The 22,631-nt window shown below is 39.5% G+C and overlaps 1 pseudogene; it reads left to right on the top strand.

The window, feature by feature from the left end:
• Positions 1-4,170: 4,170 nt before the first annotated feature.
• LOC118972979 (uncharacterized protein C2orf78-like) overlaps positions 4,171-22,631 on the top strand; it is a 151,431-nt pseudogene continuing 132,970 nt past the window's right edge.

Here is a 22,631-nt window from a genome sequence, read left to right as displayed (position 1 = left end):
CTGACTCTTGAGTCTTTAAGGTCATCAACCATTCCTTAACCATCTCTGCACCCCCAGGACATAGCACACAAAATCACTATAAATTTTAGTTAAATCAGATAAATTTTAGTTAAACCAAAATGTGGTTAAGTTTAATCCCTCTAGTCTTAGAAATATCTGAAGTATGGTTATCTTTTGTTTACTGCATATTTAAGATGTTAATTTCAGCCCCAGATGACAGACTTCCTTTTATAGTCTGGGGTTCTCAGCTTGCTTCATCATTGCCCTAAGCCACTGCAGGGCTCTGAGTCAGGCAGGTTCATGCCAGGTTCTGCGTGTCAAATGACAGCAAGAGCCAACATCTACTGGGTGCTAAACACTGTTCTATGTCCTTTTCATATTTTAACTCATTAATGTCTCTATCAACCTTATAGTTGGTTCCTTTTATTATCTCCATCATACAAGTGAGAAAATTGAACAAGTTAAACAACTTATACAGCTAGGAAATCCCACAGATAGGAAGTGGTGGTTCTGTTTCCAGCAGGTAAAGTGGCTTGTGGCCATTTCTGCTCTGAGGGCTGAATGGCGTACCCGCCACGGCACTCTGTGCTTCTTGTTGATGCTGTCTTGGTTCCTCCCTAAGCTTTCTACGCTTTCTAACACTCCCATTTCCACTACAGACCCTGTCTCCTTTCTGAAAAATTAAAACCGTAGAACAGTAAGTGTGGCTCTTGCTAATTTCATCATGTGTCTGTCCCTTCAAAGCATGTTTCCTCCCAGCTGGGTGGAAGATCTACACTTTCACTGGGTGCTAATGGGCTTCTGCCGAGTACTTACTGTGCGCAGAGCATAATGCAAGACACTCTGTCCTCCAAGAGCTAGGAAAGAAGCCCTAAACCCACAAATGCATAAATATCACAAGCCTTGCAAATGAGACATGCAAACAGCATGCCAGCAGAGTTCAGAGAAAGGAGAGAGCGCTATGAATTGAGTGGGAAGACTTTATAGATAACATTTAGACAGATGGAAAAGAGATGAGACAGCATCTCAGGCAGGGAGACCAACTTCTGAAAAGGCACAGAAGTGGGAACACAACTGTTGTTATTTGGATTCTAGGTTCAGTGACTTCTTTGGGGGGAAAATTGCTGGCAGAGGAAGCCACTAGCACTTGGGAAAACACTCAACAATAGTTTAGATCAGGGTTTGGCAAACTCAGGCTGTTTTTGTGAATGCAGTGTTCTTAAACAGCCACACCCAATCATTTATAGCCTCCCATAGCTGCTTTCCCACAACAGTGGAGCTGAATGCTATGAGAGAACATACGGCCCACAAAGCCTAAAATATTTACTATCTCATCCTTTGGAGAAAACGCTTGCTGACCCCTGGTCAATCCTGCAAAAGAAAAGCTAACAAAGCCCATGATCGGTGCTGTGGATGTACTATACTAAAAAAGATTAATCTAAAACGTAAATTTCAAGATACCCAAGTTAATCACATTCTCAAAAAAGGTATCAAAGAAGATAATCTGACAAAACTAACATTACAGATTCAGATGTAACCCCTTCCCACATACATCAAAAGATCCTAGAGCACACTCTAGTCTGCACAAATTCTATGGTTATAAGACCAAGGCTTCCAAAAGATTCAGGATTTCAATAACCAAATGCTCTCACTCATCACAGCAATAAATATAAAAATTCAAAGATCATCTGTATGCTATTTGTTAAGCACCTATTAAATGAAAGAAAACATATAGGATCCAAAGATGTGAAGTAACTTTAAATAAAAATTCAGCTTTAAAATATATTCCATGGGGATAAAAATAACAAAAATATAATGCACTTAAAGCCAAGATCATCATACCAAAAATATCACTAAAAAAGACAATTCTCCATCTCCCAGAATGATGATTAGAGGAGAATGTGTGTGTCTAAGCACACCGTTTTTTAATAGGAATAAGGGGAAAGGCTTGATGGACACAGAGATGAAAGGCATGATAGTAAAGCCCTGCCCTAGAAGACACAGGCCTTAGTCAGAACACCACCAGGATGAGTTGTGTGTCCAAGCACACAGCACTTAGCCACCCTGGGGCTCAGCTTTACCAGTACAGGAATCCTGTGAGATGATGTCCAGGGCATTTCCATTTTGAGATTCATGAAAATTCAAAGACTGTTAGAAAATATATTAGAAAAGGGGGAAACAGATTAATTTAATGAACATAAGCAAAAGAAATCCTTCAACAGCCTTCTGATATTTTTTGGTATTTAAATATACTTTCTACACTTGAAAATAAAATTACTTCATGCACGACCTGCTGTCATCTAGATTTCCAAGAACCTTAATGTGTTGGAGCCCTCCAAGATCAGAAAGAAAACTGTAGAGAAAGAGCAAGGAATAAACACAGAAGTCCCCCGAGAAGAATAATGCGGTTAAGAAACAGCCTGTGGCCTTAAGCAGCTGTATGATCATTCGCTAACGGTGCTCACTTTAAGAGTATGGCACAGAAACAAGGAAACTGCATGCCTACATTCCCTCCTCGGTGCTCAACAACAGCAGTAATGAAGGCTGCCCTCCAGGGAAAATTAGAATGAGATTTGGGAAATGGCACCAAGCACATAATAAAAGAAAAGGAAACATGTGAGGGAAAAGCTCCATGTCATCAAAGGAGCAAAGATAATAAAAGGGGGACAAAGAAAAAGATTGTTTTTGCCATGACTGTCTCCTAACAGAGTAAACAAGCAGGATGCACAGATTCCAAAGAGAAATAAAAATTGAAAAACTAGGAGTCAGTGGTGTGGAGTGAGGAAGGTAATGGACCCAGGAGTATTCAGAAACAGAAAGATGGAAAGTCAGTATGGAAGTGGTTACAAAGCAGGGCCAGGAATCAGATACTGGTGTTGTTCGATAGAATGGTCTGGAGCTCAGGGATTGGAGAGGGATGCTACTCAGGAAATGGTCTTCACCTAGCTGGACGCCAAACAGCAGGGCAGGGGTGGAGGAGGGTGGGGGGGGAAAGCCAAGGTAAAGAGCATACGACAGAGCTGAATGCTGCTGCAGAACCAGTAAGGAGAAGCCTACACATCAGCCATTAGAATTAATGACAAGGGAGTCATTTGCGGCCAAAGCAAGAGCCAGTCGAGTGCAAGGCTGGTGCTGGAAAGCAGACAGGGTTGGGCAGATGGAGAGGAGACAGAGTGCAGAGGAATGGAACATTGTGTGTGCACAACTGTGTGCTATGAAGGGGGCTGAGGAGGTTTCCTTAAAAATCTAGACAGACCTGAACTGGTTAAACCATAAAGAAAGAACCCAGCTTAAAGGAAAAAGTGGAGCACACAAGGAAAAGAAAGGATCACATGCAGCAGCATTTTTCAAATTGGGAGTCAGCAGCTACCAGTGAGTTAAAAAATCAATTTATTGGCCATTATTTTAAAAATTAAATGAAGTGGGTGACATAAAACAGAACAAACTAGAAAATATCAGAGAACATCCGAAGGAGAAGGATTGCTTCCTGAAGCATGTAAAGTAAGTGCATGTGTGTGTGTGTGTGCATGTGTGCACACAGGTATGCAGTGTAAACTGCAAGGCCCAATCAAAGAGGGTGGAAGCCACTGATGTGAAAGGCAAGGCTAGAAAAGATGGAGGAGGCCAGGGGGTATGGCATTCTGGTGCCAGAGTGTCTAGGAGACAGCAACAGCCCCTCTGATGTACCAGGAACACAGGAGGAGAGCATCGGGTATTATGGTAAGCAGGAAATCAGAGATTTGGGATTCCTTACGATTCACCCCAACCCCCACTCCCCTTCTCCCTTCTTCATGCTCTCTCTCTCTTAGATACCCTCCCTCAATAAGGCATGAGGAGGAAGATATAATATAGAAGTGGAAGGTCAAATGCCAGCTCCTTCTATTTCCAAGAAATTTTAGGGTTGGGGGATAGGAAGGAAGGAGCAGACTGAATTAAGACCAAGATAAAGCACAGCAGTCAGTGGCCTGGAGGACCCACTCAAGGAACAACTGTGGTGGAGATAGCTTAACTGGAAGGACATGCGGATGCACTCAGAGCGCAATGTCTGAATAAGTTGGAAGGACCTATGACAACAAGGCCAAGGTGCAGTGGCTAACGTGAGGGAGGTCAATGGAACCGCAGGGTCCAGGTGCTGGGCAGGTTGTACATGTGCACACTGAGAACTCTACGATGTTTGCAAGGCTCAGACTGGACAGCACTGCCATGAACCAGATGTTCAAGTCTGTGGTGAACAGGATATTCAGCCTTCAACTCACGGAAAGGTAAATTTGCCATCCTCTGCTGGTGTAGTGGGGAGCAGCCCCCCAGGAGTACAGAGGCTGGGTGAGGATCTGGGGCTCTAATAGGCTCTTAGGCAGCTTTTCATATAACTCTCCCACCTTTAGGCCACCTTCAACCTCAGGCTGTCTATTCCTAAGCTTTTGCAGAATGTTGTCATATAAACTGGGGGGATTCTTGGCTTCTCCCCTGCCAGTTTAGGATACAGCTTTCTTCTGTCTGCTAAGTAAGTTATTGCTCATTTGTGAGCTTTCTAGCTTCCAAAATGTTGCCATCTTCTTTCTTGTTTGTTGTTATTGATGTTTTGTCCTACAGGGTTTTTCTTTCAAAAAAAATCATTTTGCTCTTGTTTTGGTAGGGTTTCAAGAGGGACCAAAAGTAAAGGCATGTATGGAATCCACCATGTTTACTCTTGACTTAATTTTTATAATTATAAAAAATAATAATATTATATTCATTTCCACACACAAAAATCCATATCCTCCTTAGTGCGTAAACAAGCTGTCTCAGCCTCGTGCCCCAGGGCAGGCTGACGGAGCCGGCTAAGTGGTAGCCAGTCATGTTGGCAGTTTTCCCAGAGCGAAGCACATCCTGCTGGCCAGTCTTCCCAGGGCTGCGTCTCTCAAAGAAAGTTATCACCTCACTGGAAAGAAAATTGCCAAACTGTTCTATGAACATCATGGCAGGGTAGAATATTCATCCATTTAAATAAAATATTTTAAGACATCCTTTCATTGTAATGTACAGATCTTCAACCCACATAAATGATTAAAGAAATGGTTTAATAAGAAAATGCAATTCCTTCATGATTAAGTAAAATGCCATCTAGTTCATCCTTCCTAAAGCTTTGTTGCCATGAGACACATAAAAAAGAATAGTTTCAGATGCTTGACTATCACATTGAAAAATCTGAAGTGTAATAAAAGAGATAATCAAAGAGTTCAGGGACTTCAGAAGTGAAAGGAATCTTAGCTACTCTTATAGACTGAAAATCCGTATGCTGAAATTCTAATTCCAATGTGATGGGATTAGGAGGTAGGGCCTTTGAGAGTGATTAGGTCATGAGAGTGAAGCCCTCATGAATGGGATTGGTTTGCTCATAAAAGTTACCCCAGAGACATTGCAATTAGCATGTATGGTGTTGGTTGGGGTGGGGGGGATGCGGGGAGGGTTGTGCAGCACAGAGAAGACAAGTAGTGATTCTGCGGCATCTTACTATGCTGATGGACAGTTACTGTGGTGGGGTTTGTGGGGGGGATTGGTGAAGGGGGGAGCCTAGTAGACATAATGTTCTTCATGTAATTGTGGATTAATGATACAAAAAAAAAGATACCCAGAGAGTTCCTTGCCCCCTCACCACACAAGGACACAGTGAGAAGATGGCCATCTACTGGGTAGTAGGCCCACCCACTATCAGTACCTTATCTTGAACTTCTCAGCCTCCAGAACTGTAAGAGATAAGTCTTTCTTGTTTAAGCCACCCAGCCTCTGGTATTTTTGTTCTAGCAGCTCAAATGGACTAAGACAGCTATAATGCAGTTCTGTGTTTCAGGAAAACATACTACATGGGGAGGCTTTATAGAAACGCTTGTGTTGGGTCCATGTCCAGACTGCAGGGACAGACTCACCAGGGACAGAGCCCAGTAGGCATGGACAAAACCAGACTACCCAGATGGCTCTGCCAGGTACCAGGCACCCCCAGGAAACCACTGCTTGTCTGTCCATTCCTTATACATGGGCTGAAAATTGACTCAAAGAACTTACACAATTCACCAGAGATGTATTCAACTAGGCCTGGCAGAAGAGGCACTGAAAAACAGGTGGACACGTGCTCTGGTTCTTCTTATATCATTTTTTATTATTTCATTTACTCATTTATTCTTTCAATAAAAAAATGTGCCAATATCTACTACATCTTCATAATGAAAGCAACATTTATTGAGCACTTACTAACTGCCTGGCACCATTACTGCTTTCAGGTATTATTTCATTTAATTCACACAACAATATTATGGGGGAAGTACCAGTTTAAGATGAAGAACAAAGCTCAGAGAGGTTAAATAATGGGCTTGAGGCCACACAGCCAATAAGTGGTGGCACTCAAATGTGGCTCTGGAGCTTGGACTCCTGCCTAACTGCTAGGTGTCAACTGCCTTTCAGCTGCTTTCATTCCAAGCATCATGCCTGTGATGGGGGATGGAGAGAAAAGAGAATGTTTTGGGAGACAAATGGGAAAAGAGTATATTGTGGGAGACAGGTGGGTGGGGTCCCAACCCAACACAGTAAGTCGAACGGGGGTAAGTAATCAAGGGTGATCCAAGCATAGAGGGGCCCTCTCATCCCAGAGGTTGGAGACATTGAGCTGAGTCTTGGATAACAGAAAGTGGGGAAGGGGTGATGTAAGCAGGGAGAAGTCCAAGTAGCAGAAATAACAGAATACCATTGGGAATACCACACAAGTGTAATAGATTCAAATTTCAGGACATACGCTCAGGTGGCAAGATGTACTATTTCTTCCTTTCTTTGGCACCTCAACCTCTTGTAGAATCCTCCGTTCTCTAAGTGTTAAAAATAACCTACAACCCAGAGGAAGGTCCACCTTTGTCCTGGTACCCTGGCCTCAGCTGGGGGCTTCTGTGGAGTTATGGTATGTACCTACACAGAGGGAAAACTATCCTGACTCATCACTGGTCCACATTTCTGCAGAGACCTTCCACAGAGTCCTTGACTACGGGTCTATGATTTTTCCCATCAGAATACCAACTTCTCTGAGTAAAGCCTATCTTATCACATCCTTCTGTAACCTTCTATCCCCCTCTAGTTATTGTTCTCTCTATATTTCCCTTCACTGGCAAGCTTCTCCAAAGACTCTCAGCACCATTTCTCCATTTCTTTACCTCCCAGCCTTCATTCACTATTCAACACATGGTAATGGCATTCTGTTCCTCCAACCTATCCAAATTTTTCTGCTAAGATCAGTGGGCTCCATGTTGTTAGATCCAGTAGATGCTTTGCTCTTCCTCTCAGTTGCTTTCTCAGCTATATTCAACTTCCATGACCACCCACTCTACTGCTTTTCTTTCTACTACGTCAACCACATCCAAGTCATCCTTGATTTTTCTCTCATCTCCCTGATTTTACCTTTCTCGTACATTTAATCTATCAACAAGTTTTATTAATTCTATTGTCAAAATTGCTAACAATTATTCTGTCTTCACATAGAAGAGGGAATAAGATTAAAATACAGCAAATACAACCTATCTTAGGAACAAAGAAGTTCTTCCTGAACATAGGGCTGATTTTGGAAAGTACACGCACATGGAAAGGTGTGTGACATTGTTTCCTTGGCAGTCACTGAAGTATAAACTGCCACCTTCCCTAGATGACTAACCCAAACTTCCATTGGTTGTCTTATTCCCTTATCCTAGAAAGCGCTTTCTACTTCATCTTTCTACACCCTCTACTGTCCTATTTCTTTGTCCCTTTCTACAAAGAAAGAGTTATCTGTCCTCATTGTCTCCCAGTTTTCTTCTCCCACTCTGTTTTACTTGTACAATCTCAGCTTAAAATAGAACTGATCTTTCTTAAACCAGTGTCAAGAAGTGTGGCTCATCACACTTGAATATTTTAATGCACAGTTCCTACAAATTCTCATATAAAACCACTGTAATAACAACAAAATAAGAAAATTAACACTAATCTGTTATTCCCATCTATCCTCAGATCACATTAAAATTCTGTCCAGTCATATCCTTTGTAACAAAATGATTCAGTTCAGAATCACATGTTGTATTTAATTGTCTTGCCTTATTCGTCTCCTGCAGTTTGGATCAGTTCTTTCATCTTTCCTTGACTTCCATGGTCTGGACACTTTTGAAGATTACAGGCCAGTTAAACTAAAGAATATTCCATCAGTTTGGGTTTGCCTCTTTAGACTTGGGTTGTGCATCTCTGACATAGTGATGCTGCGATCTTCTCATGGCATCTTATCAAGCAGTACATGATTTCAGATTTGTCCCTTCACAGATGATGTTCAGTTGGTCCACATGATCAAAAGTGTCTGCAGGACTGTACTGCAAAGGTACTTTTCCTCTTTATAATTAGAAAGTATTTTGAATGGAGGTCCTTAGAAACCTTTTGCTATCCTTTTCCTCATCAAACATTCTATTTATTCATTCATTCACTTATACCCATGTGAAGAGGATTTCTGTTTTCCTCCCTCGTTTACTCTCATTATTCTGATGCTTCATTTGCCCCAGATTTGGGCAATGGAAGCCCTTTTGAGATAATCTCTGTGGCTGTTTGATATGTTTCCATCATTTTGAAGTACATGCATACTTTCTAGGATATGATGTTCCATCCTTCTCCCACTCAAGTGCTGACACTCCAGATCAAGTGGCCTTCCCACCCCCATCATATTCACGCCCTTCCTCATTTTGCTTGGACTCTGACATTCCACACCAAGCTGTCCATCATGTGTGGGCACCCTTTCTCACCCCATTAGGGCTCCAACACCCCATTCCAGGCTGCTCTCCTATGTGAATATCTTCCTCACCTTGCTCAAATTCTGATACCCTATGTGGATACCCCTCTTATCTGATCAGGCTCCAACACCCCACACCAGGCTGCCCTCCTATACAGACATCACCTCTTAATCCCACTCAGACTCAGATACCCCACACTGGGTTACCATCCTACATGAATGCCTTCCTTGCCCCAATGCCCTGCACCCCAAGCTGGGCTATCCATATACTCTACCCCACTCAGGTTCTAATGCCATGTATCATACCACCACACCTCACCCCAATTGGCTCCAACACTTCATGCTGGGCAATCTCCCCACCAAAGAAGGACATCCTTCTTTGCAGGACACCAGTGGACACCTACTTTGGAGTACTCGGGCTTCCTATCACCTACCTTGATTGTTTTCATCTAACCACTTTTAAGCTGATATGTTCAGGAAGAAAAAGAAAACAAAGAGGTGGGGGAAAAGGAAAGGATTAGGAAGAGGAAAAACCCACTCTCCTATAAACCCACTGCAATCAGACTTTTGTCCCACTGAAACTTCTCCTGTCAAGATTGCAATAGCCTCTACAATGATCTATTCCCAGTATTCATTCAACAGAGTGATTATTCCCTCCCTCTTGATACACTTTCTTCACTTGGGTTTGAGGACACACATTCTCCTGGTTTTCCTCCTACCTCACTGGAAATACCTAAGTAGACAAGGCACTTGTTCATAAACCTAAGACACTAAAATCCTGAAGCGTATACTCCACTGTTGAATTAAAGGCTACCAATAATGGCACGGCTGTGATATACCCACCACAGATGTATACATAGAAATTAGACCTATTTACTATGGGAGAAAGTTAATTTATAATTACTTATTATTAAACAATCACCTATACCAGAGGCCAAAGTTAAAATAATAATCTAAACACTAATATAGTCCTCAGTTTTAATTAATTTTTTAACATGATCATCATTTAGAAACCTGCACAAATCATTACTAATTCACACCAAAGAAATATTAAAGAAAGGAACTTTTGTTTAAGTGCTTTTTCTAATTGTTTAACAAAATGAGTACTGAAATATTTCATATTTAAAATCTCTGTCAAGACTCAAGCTAGGTTTCCCAACTGAACAAAAATGGTGGCCCCTGAGAATAAGGCCAACATTTTTGTGAAGTGTTCATATTTTATCAGCCAGACTGAACTATAGCAAATCATCACATGTCTAAAAAATGGGGAGAAAACTGTGAGCTGTTCATTTTATATTGATTCGCCCTTCTGTTCCTTTAATGATCTGATCTAAAATGACCTGGCAGGTTCAGCATCACCGCTGGCTCAATGTCAGCAAAGGAACCCACTCTGTCCATCACTGACATGATGCAAACTCTCAGCTGCCATTCACCAGCAGGGGGCACTGCACCGGGGTCCTTCTGTAGCAAAACCCACTCAAAAGCTGGAGAATGAGAAACGTGTATTTCAGGAGACTGAAAAATGTGTGCCACCATCCCAGATGAGTACATTGCCACACAATCAATACAGCACCTCCCTGAGTGATTCAGTGGCAATACCCTCTGTAGAGTGTTCTGAGACCTGGAATGTATCTAAGAATGACAAATAAAATGGCACTGTGGTTGGGTTATAAACACCAAGTGTTTCTTGAATCCTTTCAGTGAGCAGGAACATTATAAAAGACAGTATACCAAATTCTTCCTCATTAAGATTGCTTCAGTGCACAGCTTATTAGGCCTAAATTATTTTCTAAGTAGGCTCAGCTATAAGCTAGGAAAGTGCCCTAATACGCAAGAACACGGTTCAACTATCACTATTTAACAAAAATTCAACCAAATTAACCTAAACCTCATGTCACATGTTTTTATTATTACCAAACTAGGATAATTAAGTTTAGGAAAACTGGTAAGTACTGCAATATAAATATTGTTACATGTTTTGCATTAGCAGAAGTGTTTTGCAAGAATAATCTTTAAACCTTAAAAGCTATGAAAGTGGAAGTTTAAAAATCATATAGAATCCAGTCTTTGTGTATACACACTGGGATCTTTTCATAAATACAAGGCCCTGAGCAGAAAACTAGTTTTAAATGATCAATTCTGTGAAGAAACTAAATAAAATGAAACATTTTCTCCAAGCACAAATGTGTAAGAATGAAAAGGCACTTTGCAAACATGTTTTTTGAGGAACATTATGTTTACTAGACTCCCCCCATCACCAAGTTCCCCCACATATCCCATTGCAGTCACTGTCCATCAACATAGTAAGATGTTGTAGAATCACTACTTGTCTTCTCTGTGTTGTACAGTCCTCCCCGTGCCCCCCCCCACATTATGCATGCTAATCATAATGCCCCCTTTCTTTTTTTTCCCCCACTTATCCCTCCCTTCCCACCCATCCTCCCCAGTCCCTTTCCCTTTGGTAACTGTTAGTGCATTCTTGGGTTCTGTGAGTCTGCTGCTGTTTTGTTCCTTCAGTTTTTCTTTGTTCTTATACTCCACATATGAGTGAAATCATTTGATACTTGTCTTTCTCTGCCTGGCTTATTTCACTGAGCATAATACCCTCTAGCTCCATCCATGTTGTTGCAAATGGTAAGATTTGTTTTCTTCTTATGGCTGAATAATATTTCATTGTGTATATGTACCACATCTTCTTTATCCATTCATCTACTAATGGACACTTAGGTTGCTTCCATTTTTTGGCTATTGTAAATAGTGCTGCGATAAACATAGGGGTGCATCTGTCTTTTTCAAACTGGAGTGCTGCATCCTTAGGGTAAATTCCTAGAAGTGGAATTCCTGGGTCAAATGGTAATTCTATTTTGAGCATTTTGAAGAACCTCCATACTGCTTTTCACAATGGTTGAACTAATTTACATTCCCACCAGCAGTGTAGGAGGGTTTCCCTTTCTCCACAACCTCGCCAACATTTGTTGTTGTTTGTCTTTTGGATGGTAGCCATCCTTACTGGTGTGAGGTGATATCTCATTGTGGTTTTAATTTGCATTTCTCTGATAATTAGCGATGTGGAGCATCTTTTCATGTGTCTGTTGGCCATCTGAATTTCTTCTTTGGAGAACTGTCTGTTCAGCTCCTCTGACCATTTTTTAATTGGATTATTTGCTTTTTGTTTGTTGAGGTGTGCGAGCTCTTTATATATTTTAGATGTCAATCCTGTATCAGATAGTCATTTATGAATATATTCTCCCATACTGTAGGATGCCTTTTTATTCTATTGGTGGTGTCCTTTGCTGTACAGAAGCTTTTCCGTTTGATATTGTCCAATTTGTTCATTTTTGCTTTTGTTTCCCTTGCCCAGGGAGATATGTTCATGAAGAAGTCACTCATGTTTATGTCCAAGAGATTTTTGCCTATGTTTTTTTCTAAGAGTTTTATGGTTTCATGAGTTACATTCAGGTCTTTGATCCACTTCAAATTTACTTTTGTGTATGGGGTTAGACAGTGATCCAGTTTCATTCTCTTACATGTAGCTGTCCAGTTTTGCCAACACTAGCTGTTGAAGAGACTGTCATTTCCCCATTGTATGTCCATGGCTCCTTTATCATATATTAATTGACCATATATGTTTGGGTTAATATCTGGACTCTCTATTCTGTTCCACTGGTCTGTGACTCTATTCTTGTGCCAGTACCAAATTGTCTTGATTACTGTGGCTTTGTAGTAGAGCTTGAAGTTGGGAAGCGAGATCCCCCCTGCTTTATTCTTCCTTCTCAGGATTGCTTTGGCTATTCGGGGTCTTTTGTGGTTCCATATGAATTTTTTCAAACTATTTGTTCCAGTTCATTGAAGACTGCTGTTGGTATTTTGATAGGCATTCTTTGCAAACATTTTTCGACTTGGTAACCCTATTAGTGAAAAATGTGTTAACATGCTCTCCATATGTATGTATGTTTTGTTTATAAATTATTTATAATATTGTACTGATATCTCATGTACATTATAAAACATGTAAAAACAAAATTTGCTAAGAGGTAGCATAAAAACAATAAAAACATAGACTCTCTCCTACGTTTTTATTGTTTTCTCTCCCATATCCTGAATGACCATCTTTTCTTAACTTTCCTTAGAGTCTACATTCCCCACTCTAACTTGGGAGATGTAAGGCATGTAAGTTATGTATTTTCTGATATATGAGAGACAAAATAAGAATTTCTGTTGCATTTAATATTAAAAAGAATATAATGGCTAACCCACAAAACAGCATTTCACCAATTATTTCCTCTCTATTGAATCATACCCATCAGCACACATTTTTCCTATTCCCAAAATAAAGTTCTTGACCTTTCTTCATGTTTTGGTTAATGCCCTGTTTTTTATTCCTTTTACAGTGAATCCTACTGTTGGACACACTCTAAGGGGACCCCCCACCCCATAACCCCACCATCTTGTATCAGATCCCTTCTCCATGAGTGTGGGCAGACCTGTGATTTGCTTCTAATCAACAGTATATGGCATGGGAGATGGGATGTCATTCCCAGGATTACATAATGCCATGCAAGACTCCACCTTGCTATTAAACTCATTCTATAGACTCTCTCTTTAGCTAGCTGTGAAGAAATAAACAGCCATGATGGGAGGCCCATATGGCTTTCTTGCCAAAATGCTAAAGGCAGCCTCTTTGGCCTAAAGGCAACCAATAGCCAGCAATAAGATGGGGCCCTCAGTCCTACAACCACAAGAAAATTATTTCTGCCACTGACCTGAGTGAACTTAGAGGCAGATTCTTGCCTAGTCAAGCCTCCAGATAAGAACATAGTCCAACCGATCCCTCGAATACAGCCCTGTGATACAGCTAATCTGTGCCCAGATTCTTTTGAACCAATAAATGTGTTTTCTTTTAAGTCACTAAATTTGTGGTAATTTGTTATGCCATCAGGTTCAGTGATTTGCTAGAACTCACGTGATTCAGCAATACCATTATAATCATGGTTAAAGTTTATTACAGTGAAAGGACATAGATTAAAATCATCAGTGGGTAATTTTGCTAGAACAGAATGCAAGAGAGACAAGCATAGGTTTTCTCTCCCAGTGGATTTATGTGGACAGCACTTAATTCCCCCAGTAATAGTTTGTGATGACTTACACAGAGTATTGCCTAGGAAACTTACTCAAGCCTTGGTATCCAGAGTTTATAGTGGAGGTTCGTTACACAGACATGGCTGATGGCCTACATGGCTGAACTTCAGTCTCTAGCCCCTCCAGAGATTGAGAATATACTGCATAAACTAAGGCTACATAAATCACATTAGCATAAACTATCTGGAATGGACCAAGGTTCAGATAAACAAAGACACTTTATTTTTTAGGTTTTTTTTACTGGAATATAGTTGATATGTAATATTATATTGGTTTGAGATGTACAATATTGTGACTCAATAATTATATACATTACTAAATGCTCACCACAGTAAGCATAATTACCCACTGTTACCATATCAAGATATTACAATATTATTGGTTATATTTTTATGTTGTACTTCTATTCCTATGACTCATTTATTTAATTTGAAGTTTATGTCTCTTTCATCTCTTCATCTCTTTCACCCAGCCCCAGCCCCTTGCCCTATAGTAACCAACACTCTTAACAGGTAGGATATTCCAAGGGATTAGAAGTTATCTCCCAGGAGCTAGGCAAGGACCGAACTTTTCTTTGGAGTGCATCAAAGTTTGGAAAACTCAGACCTGCTGAGTTAATCATTTACTGAACAGCAGTAATAAATAACGAATAAAGATTTTGTTTCCTGGAAGTAGGGTGCTACTATAACAAAACCTATAAGTGACCTTATAACCAAGCATTGGGCAACGCTGGAATAATTTCGAGCATCATAGAGAAAACCAAGATTGCCTTAAACAGAATAGCAGCAGAAATCTGGACTTGGAGGATACTGTTATGGATGGCATAGAAGGAAATGAACATGTTATTGGTAAATGAAGGAAGGGATCCTTGTTATGGCAGAAAGCTTAGTGAAACTGTCTCCTGTAGTATATGGAAAACTGAACTTGTAAATAATTAACTTGGTTATCTAGTTAAGCACATTTCTAAACAAAGCATTAAAGATCTGCCTGGTTTTTTCTTGTTGTTTATAGCAAAATGTGAGGAGGAGAGAGAGAAATTAAGAGAAGAACTGTTAAATAAAAAGGGACCAGAATTGATGATTTAAAAAATCCTCAACCTTTCTAAATAGCAAACACTAAATGACTTCCAAGTGCTGTTTAAAAAAAACTAAGTTGTGACTGTACAACTTTTTACTTAAATTCACAAACACTGAAAGGTCAGAATATTCAGTCACACAAAGTGTCTTTTCAAGAGACTAAGGATGGGCCTCAAAAATCCTCTCAATCAAACCACAGAACCTGTAGGAGCTTAGGAAAGTGTCTCCCAACCCTTTTGGCAGGAGTCCAGGTAGAGGAGGGCTTATTTTAAAAAGATCTGTGTATGTGTGGCTTTGTTATAATGGAATGAATCTAGGCGAAATGGAAGGCCCAAAAAGTTCTTGAGAAAGTTATTTCACCAGAAACTAAGAGAATAGACTAAAAGGTGGGGGAAAGTACAAAATGGAAGGAAGCAGGCTGGCTCCCAAAATTCTATTAGCAGGAAATTTCTCTCCTCATACTTTTGACACCAAACATGTGGGTTTTCTCCACACTAAGAACCAATTTTTCAACTCTGGACACTAACTGGATTATCTACAATTCAGTTCAATTCTGATACTATCTACCTGGTGTTATGGGTTAATCAGACCCCATAAATTAAGGGCTCAGTCCCACAAGACTCACCCACTTCAGATGACAAATGCAAGTCCTGGGCCTCTGGTACTTCTAACTGACTTGGCCACAAATCAGGAGTTCCTAATGACCTCCTCTTTAGGTTTGATAATTTGCTCTAACAACTCACAGAACTCAGGGAAACACTTTACTTACATCATCTGGTTTATTATAATAAGGATAATATAAAGGATAAAAATGAACAGCCAGCCCCTTATGAACATATCATTCTCTAGGTTTTCTTTGGCTAGCCTATTTTTTGCCCCAAATGTAACCCACCACCTTAGGCAGATGCAATGTTAAACAACTGCCACTTACTGTTGGTTTTCAAAGTTACTATGGAGCAAGAAAGGAGAGACGGAAATAGAGCAACTTAGATCACCACAACACTTCCTGTTTTTACTGAGATTCAGCCATTTAAAAAAAAATAAATGCCCTGCAAGCCTCCAAAGTTCTCAAAGAGTTGATTCTTACTAATTTTGCCAATGTTCTCATTGCTTTTATGAAGAGAGGCTTTTTAAATGTCCTTACTCTGCCATTTTCAGTGATATCACCTTCTACCACTTCAATGTGAAAAACAGAGAAACCTTTTCCAAATAAAGAGCCCTTTACCTTCCCTTTCTGTTGTAACTGTCATATGCATTGCATCTACATACAGTGAAAATGTCATAATTTTTGCTTTCAACCACTATACATATTTTAAATAACTTAAAGGGAGAGAAATGATTTGTTATATTTATTTATCCAGGTATTTTCCATTTATATTGCTCCTCTTTATTCCTGAAGTTCCAAGTTTCCCTCTGGCTAAAGAAGAGACATTTCTTTAAAGCAGGTCTGCTAGTGACAAATTCTCCTAGTTTTCCTTCATGTAAGAAAGCTTTCATTTCATCTTCATTTGTGAAGGGCATTTTCTCTGGATACAGAATTCTGAATTGACAGTTCTTTTCATTCAGTACTTTTTAAATGTTTCCATTGCTTTCTGGCCTCCAGGGTAGCAGATAAGAAATCCATAGTCTATCAAATCATTACTCCCCTATATATAATTGTTTTTCTCTGGCTACTTTTAAGATTTTTTTTTTCTCTTTTGATTTTACCAGTTTGATTATGATGTGTCTGGGTATAGATTTCTGGTTGGGGCTCACTAAGAATTTTTCTGTTTGGAGTTCACTAACCTTAAATCTGTAAGTTTATGTCTTTCATCAAGTGTGGGAAATTGCAGCCATTAATTCCAGTCCTAATCTGAAAGAAAGAGATTCTCTTTCAGATATTTCTGTCTATGCCGAGTGTGCAGTTTCAGAAATCAGATCGTCTTTGGGCCCAGGCCAGGAGATAAAGGAGGGGAGAAAAAATAAATTCACCCCTGAATTATTTGTACTTCATGTCTGGTTTCCTTCCCCAATATGCCTGCTACCATTGACTTTTCAGAGTTCTCATATATCTGCTTCATGAGTCTTCCTAGGGTTTTTGGTTGCATTCAGTGGGAGAGCAAGGTAGAATGTGCTTACTCCATCTTTACTGGAGTCAGAACCACCCATTCTCTCTTACATACTTGGAAGCCAAGTTCTGTTTCCACTGCTCTGATGAAAATACAAATCACAAAAGCACAACTGACTTTTTATATGGACCTTGATCTTATAAACTTCTTATATTCATTTTTTTGGTTCTAGTAATTTTTTGGTGGATTCCTTAGAATTTTCTATATGAGCAATTATATAATCTGTGAATAGAAACAATTTCACTTCTTCTTTTGATCTTCATACCATTTATTTCTTTTTCTTGTTTTTTTATCTTTAACTCTCCCTAGAACCCCCAGCCCACTGATGAATAACAGTGAGAACAAACAACTTCATCTTTTCTCAGTCTTAGAAGAAACCTTTTCAATATTTCACCAGTAAGTATAATGTTGCTGCCCTTTATGAGATTTTAAAAGTTACCTTCTAATCCTAGTTTGTTGAGTGTTTTAATCTTGAATTTTAAACTTTAGAGATTTATTAATGCCTTTTGGTGTCTAATGAGATGATCAAATAATTTTTCTTCTCTAGTCTGTCAGTATGATGAAGTACATTGACAGGTTTTCAAATGTTAAATTAACTTTGCACTCCTGGTATAAATTCTCTTGATCTAATACATTTGACTAAATGCTCTTTTTTTCCTACTTGTTCTTCTTCTCCATTCAGCCTCATTTCTTCTGATTCACTTTTTCCAACCACGTAATTGAGATACATTAAAATTTAGTGAGTTATGAAATATACAATACACATAAAGTATTTTTGAGATCAAACTCATACTTTGCAAGAAGAAATAGTAACTTACAGTAATACAAGAATTCTGTTATCATACTTTACAAGATACTAACTATATCTTAAAGATATCAAAGAGCAACCTGCAGTACTGCTACTGCCAAGAAAGTGGCAGTTAACAAGTAAGCTGAGGCTTTTGAATAGAATTTGACAACAGTCCCACCCAAAATACAAAACTATGACCAATACTAGCCCTAAAGCAAGTTCTGAACTCAAGCTCAGAATTAAACGTGTATCAGAAATTCTAGATCATAATGCTACAAGAAGCACCACAGTAAATTAATAAAACAAAACTAAAATAAAATACTTAATGTGTTAGAGGGGAAAAAGGATAAAAGTATAAAGAAGCAGGATTCTTCCTTTATTTTAAATATGGATATGTGGCACTCAATGAGGCTTCTCAGTAGTAAAACATTTAGTAGTAAAACAGGATCACAGAAAAACACATACACAGAAAATTAATGTGCTAATAATTCACAATCACATTAGAAATTAGTCACAGGGAGGGCAGTACAGCATAGAGAATATAGTCATGATTCTGTTAACATCTTTCTACATTGATAAGATAGTAACCACACTAGAGGGGGTGAGGATTTAATAATATGGTAACTGTTGAACCACTGTGTTGCACATTTGAAACCAACGTAAGATTGTATCTTAATGATACTTCAATAAAAAAACACTAATGTGCCATTTTTATCACATTCTAAAAATCCTTTTACCTTTTTCTCATAAGAAAACTGAGGACTCATTGTTCCCTCATGTGACTTTGCTCTACTTATATCTCCAACATGAATAAAAGTGAAGAATCTATCCCTAGAGAATGAGATGAGTTATTTCTATACAGAGTGGGTGCTTCTGAGGATTCTTTTAAGTCCCAGTCAAAAAGCACACAGAAATGGACGGAGTCCAGGCTGTGAAACTAGAAGGAAGGAAGGAAGAGGTAAGGTAGAAATGATGATAATGTGGTTTTGTGACTTCCCTAAATCCCATCATAAAACAGAGATCAAGTAGGACAGCAAAATACAAAAACCCATGGATGATGTCATCAACAAAATTAGGTCAGTAACCTTATAATACCAGTGGCTGGGACCAAACCACTACCAGCAGTAAGACCCACAAGAGGATGGCAGCAGGCCAGAAACAGGGGAAACCAAGATCCTAGGTGCTGGGGAGCTGAGAGAATGCCTACAAGTAGCCAGCCCCAGAAGGAAGGGCTCCCACTCAGATATGGCTAAAGACATAACAAGTGGGCCTGGGAGGGGCTCTACAGTGAGAACAAGGCCACTACAGGAAGATTGCAAGGTGCTAAGGCAGCTGATCATCTAAGAACTCTCAGGAGCACATTGGGGGCTCCCTAATGGAATGGTGGAGCCCCACATTGAGGAGAAACAGCTAAGAGTAGAGCCCAAGATGATCAGGGCAGGATACTTGGGCATAAAAGAGAGAAAACTTTCAAATACTAGTTGGGGAGGGGGCAAGAGGAAGCAAATACCAGAAAGTACTGAAGAGATGAATGCATAAGAACTACCAAGTATTGGATGATAAAGTCAGAAAAGAGAAAAAGATATTCTGGTCCATCTCCATCTCCTACACACGAAGTTCCTTCTAAAAATACAGCTTCAACAACCAGAAAAACTTATGGCCAATCCCCATTCAAAAAAATTCAAATCAGAGGAAAATGATCTAAATAACATACACTCAGAAAATAAATATTCAACAGAAAAATATGTCTACAAAGCATATGAGATCAGTGAACTAGTATTTTTTTTTACATCTTTTTTTTTTATTGAAGGGTAGTTGACACACAGTATTACATTAGTTTCAGGTGTACAACACAGTGATTTAACATTTATATACATGATAATTCTAGGTACCAGCTATCACCATACCAAGTTGTTACAATATTTTGACTATATTCCTTATGCTATACATTACATCCTGGTTACTTATTTATTTTACAATTGGAAGTGTGTACTTTTTTTGTGTGTGTGAGGGCATCTCTCATATTTATTGATCAAATGGTTGTTAACCACAATAAAATTCTGTATAGGGGGGTCAATGCTCAATGCACAATCATTAATCCACCCCAAGCCTAATTTTCGTCAGTCTCCAATCTTCTGAAGCATAACGAACAATTTCTTACATGGAGAACAAATTCTTACATAGTGAATAAGTTACATGGTGAACCTTACAAGGGCAGTCATCACAGAGGCTTTTGTTTTTGATCATGCATTATGAACTATAAACAGTTCAAATATGACTATTCATTTGATTTTTATACTTGATTTATATGTGGATACCACATTTCTCTCTTTATTATTACTATTTTTAATAAAATGCTGAAGTGGTAGGTAGATACAAGATAAAGGTAGAAAACATAGTTTAGTGTTGTAAGAGAGCAAATGTAGATGATCAGGTGTGTGCCTGTAGACTATGTGTTAATCCAAGCTAGACAAGGGCAATAAAACATCCACGTATGCAGATTTCTCTCAGAACAGGGGCGAGGAGGTTCTAAGCCTCACCTCTGTTGATCCCCATTTTCTCACCTGATGGCCCCCCTGCGACTGTGCCTGTCTTAGGTTGTTCCTCCCTTGAGGAACCTGTCTCTGGCTAACCAGTCATCTTCCGGGGCCATACAGGGAAATGTTAAGTTGGTAAGTGAGAGAGAAGCCTTATTGTTTGAAAAGGTTAGCTTTTTACTTCTTTGCATATTTTATGCCCTGTGGCTTCTATGCCCAGCATTTGTCTTGAGGTGTCTTTACCACTTGGAAGAATTATGATACTTGGTAATGAACTAGTATTTTTAAGTGAATTAAATAAAATTAAGAAAACAGTGGGGATATAAATAAACCAGCACAAACCAGAAGCAGAAAAGTTCAGAAACAAGAAGGCCAGACAATAGGCAGGTATGAAAGGATTTGACACAGCCCAGAAACAATTCTAAAGAAGAGCAAAAACACTTCAGGAATGAAGACTAAACTAGAAAATTATTTGAATCCACAGAACGTACAGTGAAAGAATAAATGTATGGAAATGAGAAAAAAGGGGTACATAAAACAGAGATGAAGAAAGGAATAAAAAGCATTAAGAGAAAAATGATAAATACAGAAGACAAGTAAAAAAGAACCAACATATGCATAGAAAGAAAACCAAAGCAATGGAACTGAAAAAATACTTTTAAAAAAACCTATAATTCAAAAACATTCCCTGAAATAAAAGAAGACTTGAACCATATATTTACATGACACACTATGTACCTGGGAAAATCAACCAGGAATGGTCAACGCTGAGACATGTTCTAGTAAAACAATGAAACTTTAAAGAAAAAAAAAAACACCCTTTCTGTATTCAGGCAAAAAGACAAAGTGAGTTTTAAGGAAAAGAAAATTAGCTTGGCATCAAACTTTTCAACAGCAAGCATCAAAGCCAGAACACACAGGAGTAGCCATATTTAAGATCCACAAGGAAAGATAATGTCCACCAAAGATTATACCCTGAATAACTTTCAAGTATAAAATCATGAACCAATTTCTTATGAGCACATAAGATATCAGATATCAGCTCTTCTTCCTTCCTTTTCTCCCTTCCCTTCCTGAACAGTTTAGTCCTAACTCAGCCAGTAAGCAGAGGAGATCAAGGTAGTCGCCTGCACAGGAAGTGGGGGTGCGGACAGGAACCAGGCCTGATGGCCTAACGTGGGGTGCAAAAGCCCAAGTGCGTTGAAGAAGGCATTGTGTCACAGCAGAGGGTGCCTAGCAGAGCCTGAGTGGGAAGAGAAAGACATCAACACAAAGGAGGCAACCTGCCATGGAGTGCTGGGACTCAGGGGTGAAGCCTCACACAGAAAGTCAGAGTCTGAGTGGGATGAAAATGACAATCTAGATTGGGGTGCCAATGCCTAAGTTAGGGAAGGAAGCATCAATAGGTGTGGAGGGAGAATGGGGAGGCGGTGTAGGGAGTCAGAGGCCAAGTAGCATGAAGGCATGTAAAGGACCATCTGGCAAAGGGGATAAGTGCCTAAGTGGGGTGAGAAGGGCATCCACAGTGGGGGCATCTGGCGTTGGGAGTGAGATCCCAAGTGGAGTGAGAAGGGCATCTATGCAAGGGTTAAGGGAGGCAGTCAGAATGAGAGATTTGTTACTTTCAGGAGAGTTAAACACATAAGTTAATAGATTAAGAATAATAGGAACCAGTCTCACTGTCAAAGAAAAGAATACAAATATGGACATGAGTGAAACAGAATGAACTTTGGGACTGAACTGGATCTGGAGGTACTGATGAGACTCCAGCTAGATGCATGGATAGATGATTGACAGATGGATGGATGATATAAGGGTGGGTGGATGGACGGATGGACGGATGGATGACAGAGATGCAAATGTGCATATGTGTAGTGTATTAAATATGTATACCTTTAGCTTGTGCAATGAGCGTGCCTGAGAGCAACCAGCAGCACAGAATTGATAAGCACACTTAGCACCCAGACCTTAGTTTTTAAACACCATTCCACAACAGAAGAAACCAAGCCTCCTTGGAAAAATGACTGAGTCAATGGGTAGGACAGGTAAAGATGTGCCTGGAATTTCTTGTACCATAAAGTAAAGAAGTTCTCAATGAATGATGGGGACATGTCAAAAGGATGTAAGAGTGAGCTTGAAGAAGCTCTGGGACACTTTGCACATCAAAATAAATAATGATAATAATGGAGTGTAGTCCACCAAATAAAATAGGAAACCCTG

Source organism: Manis javanica, chromosome 17, assembly GCF_040802235.1.
Source record: "Manis javanica isolate MJ-LG chromosome 17, MJ_LKY, whole genome shotgun sequence".
NCBI classification, from domain to species: domain Eukaryota; kingdom Metazoa; phylum Chordata; class Mammalia; order Pholidota; family Manidae; genus Manis; species Manis javanica.
Note: the sequence above shows the minus strand (reverse complement) of the source record. Positions and strands in the feature narration are given on the sequence as shown.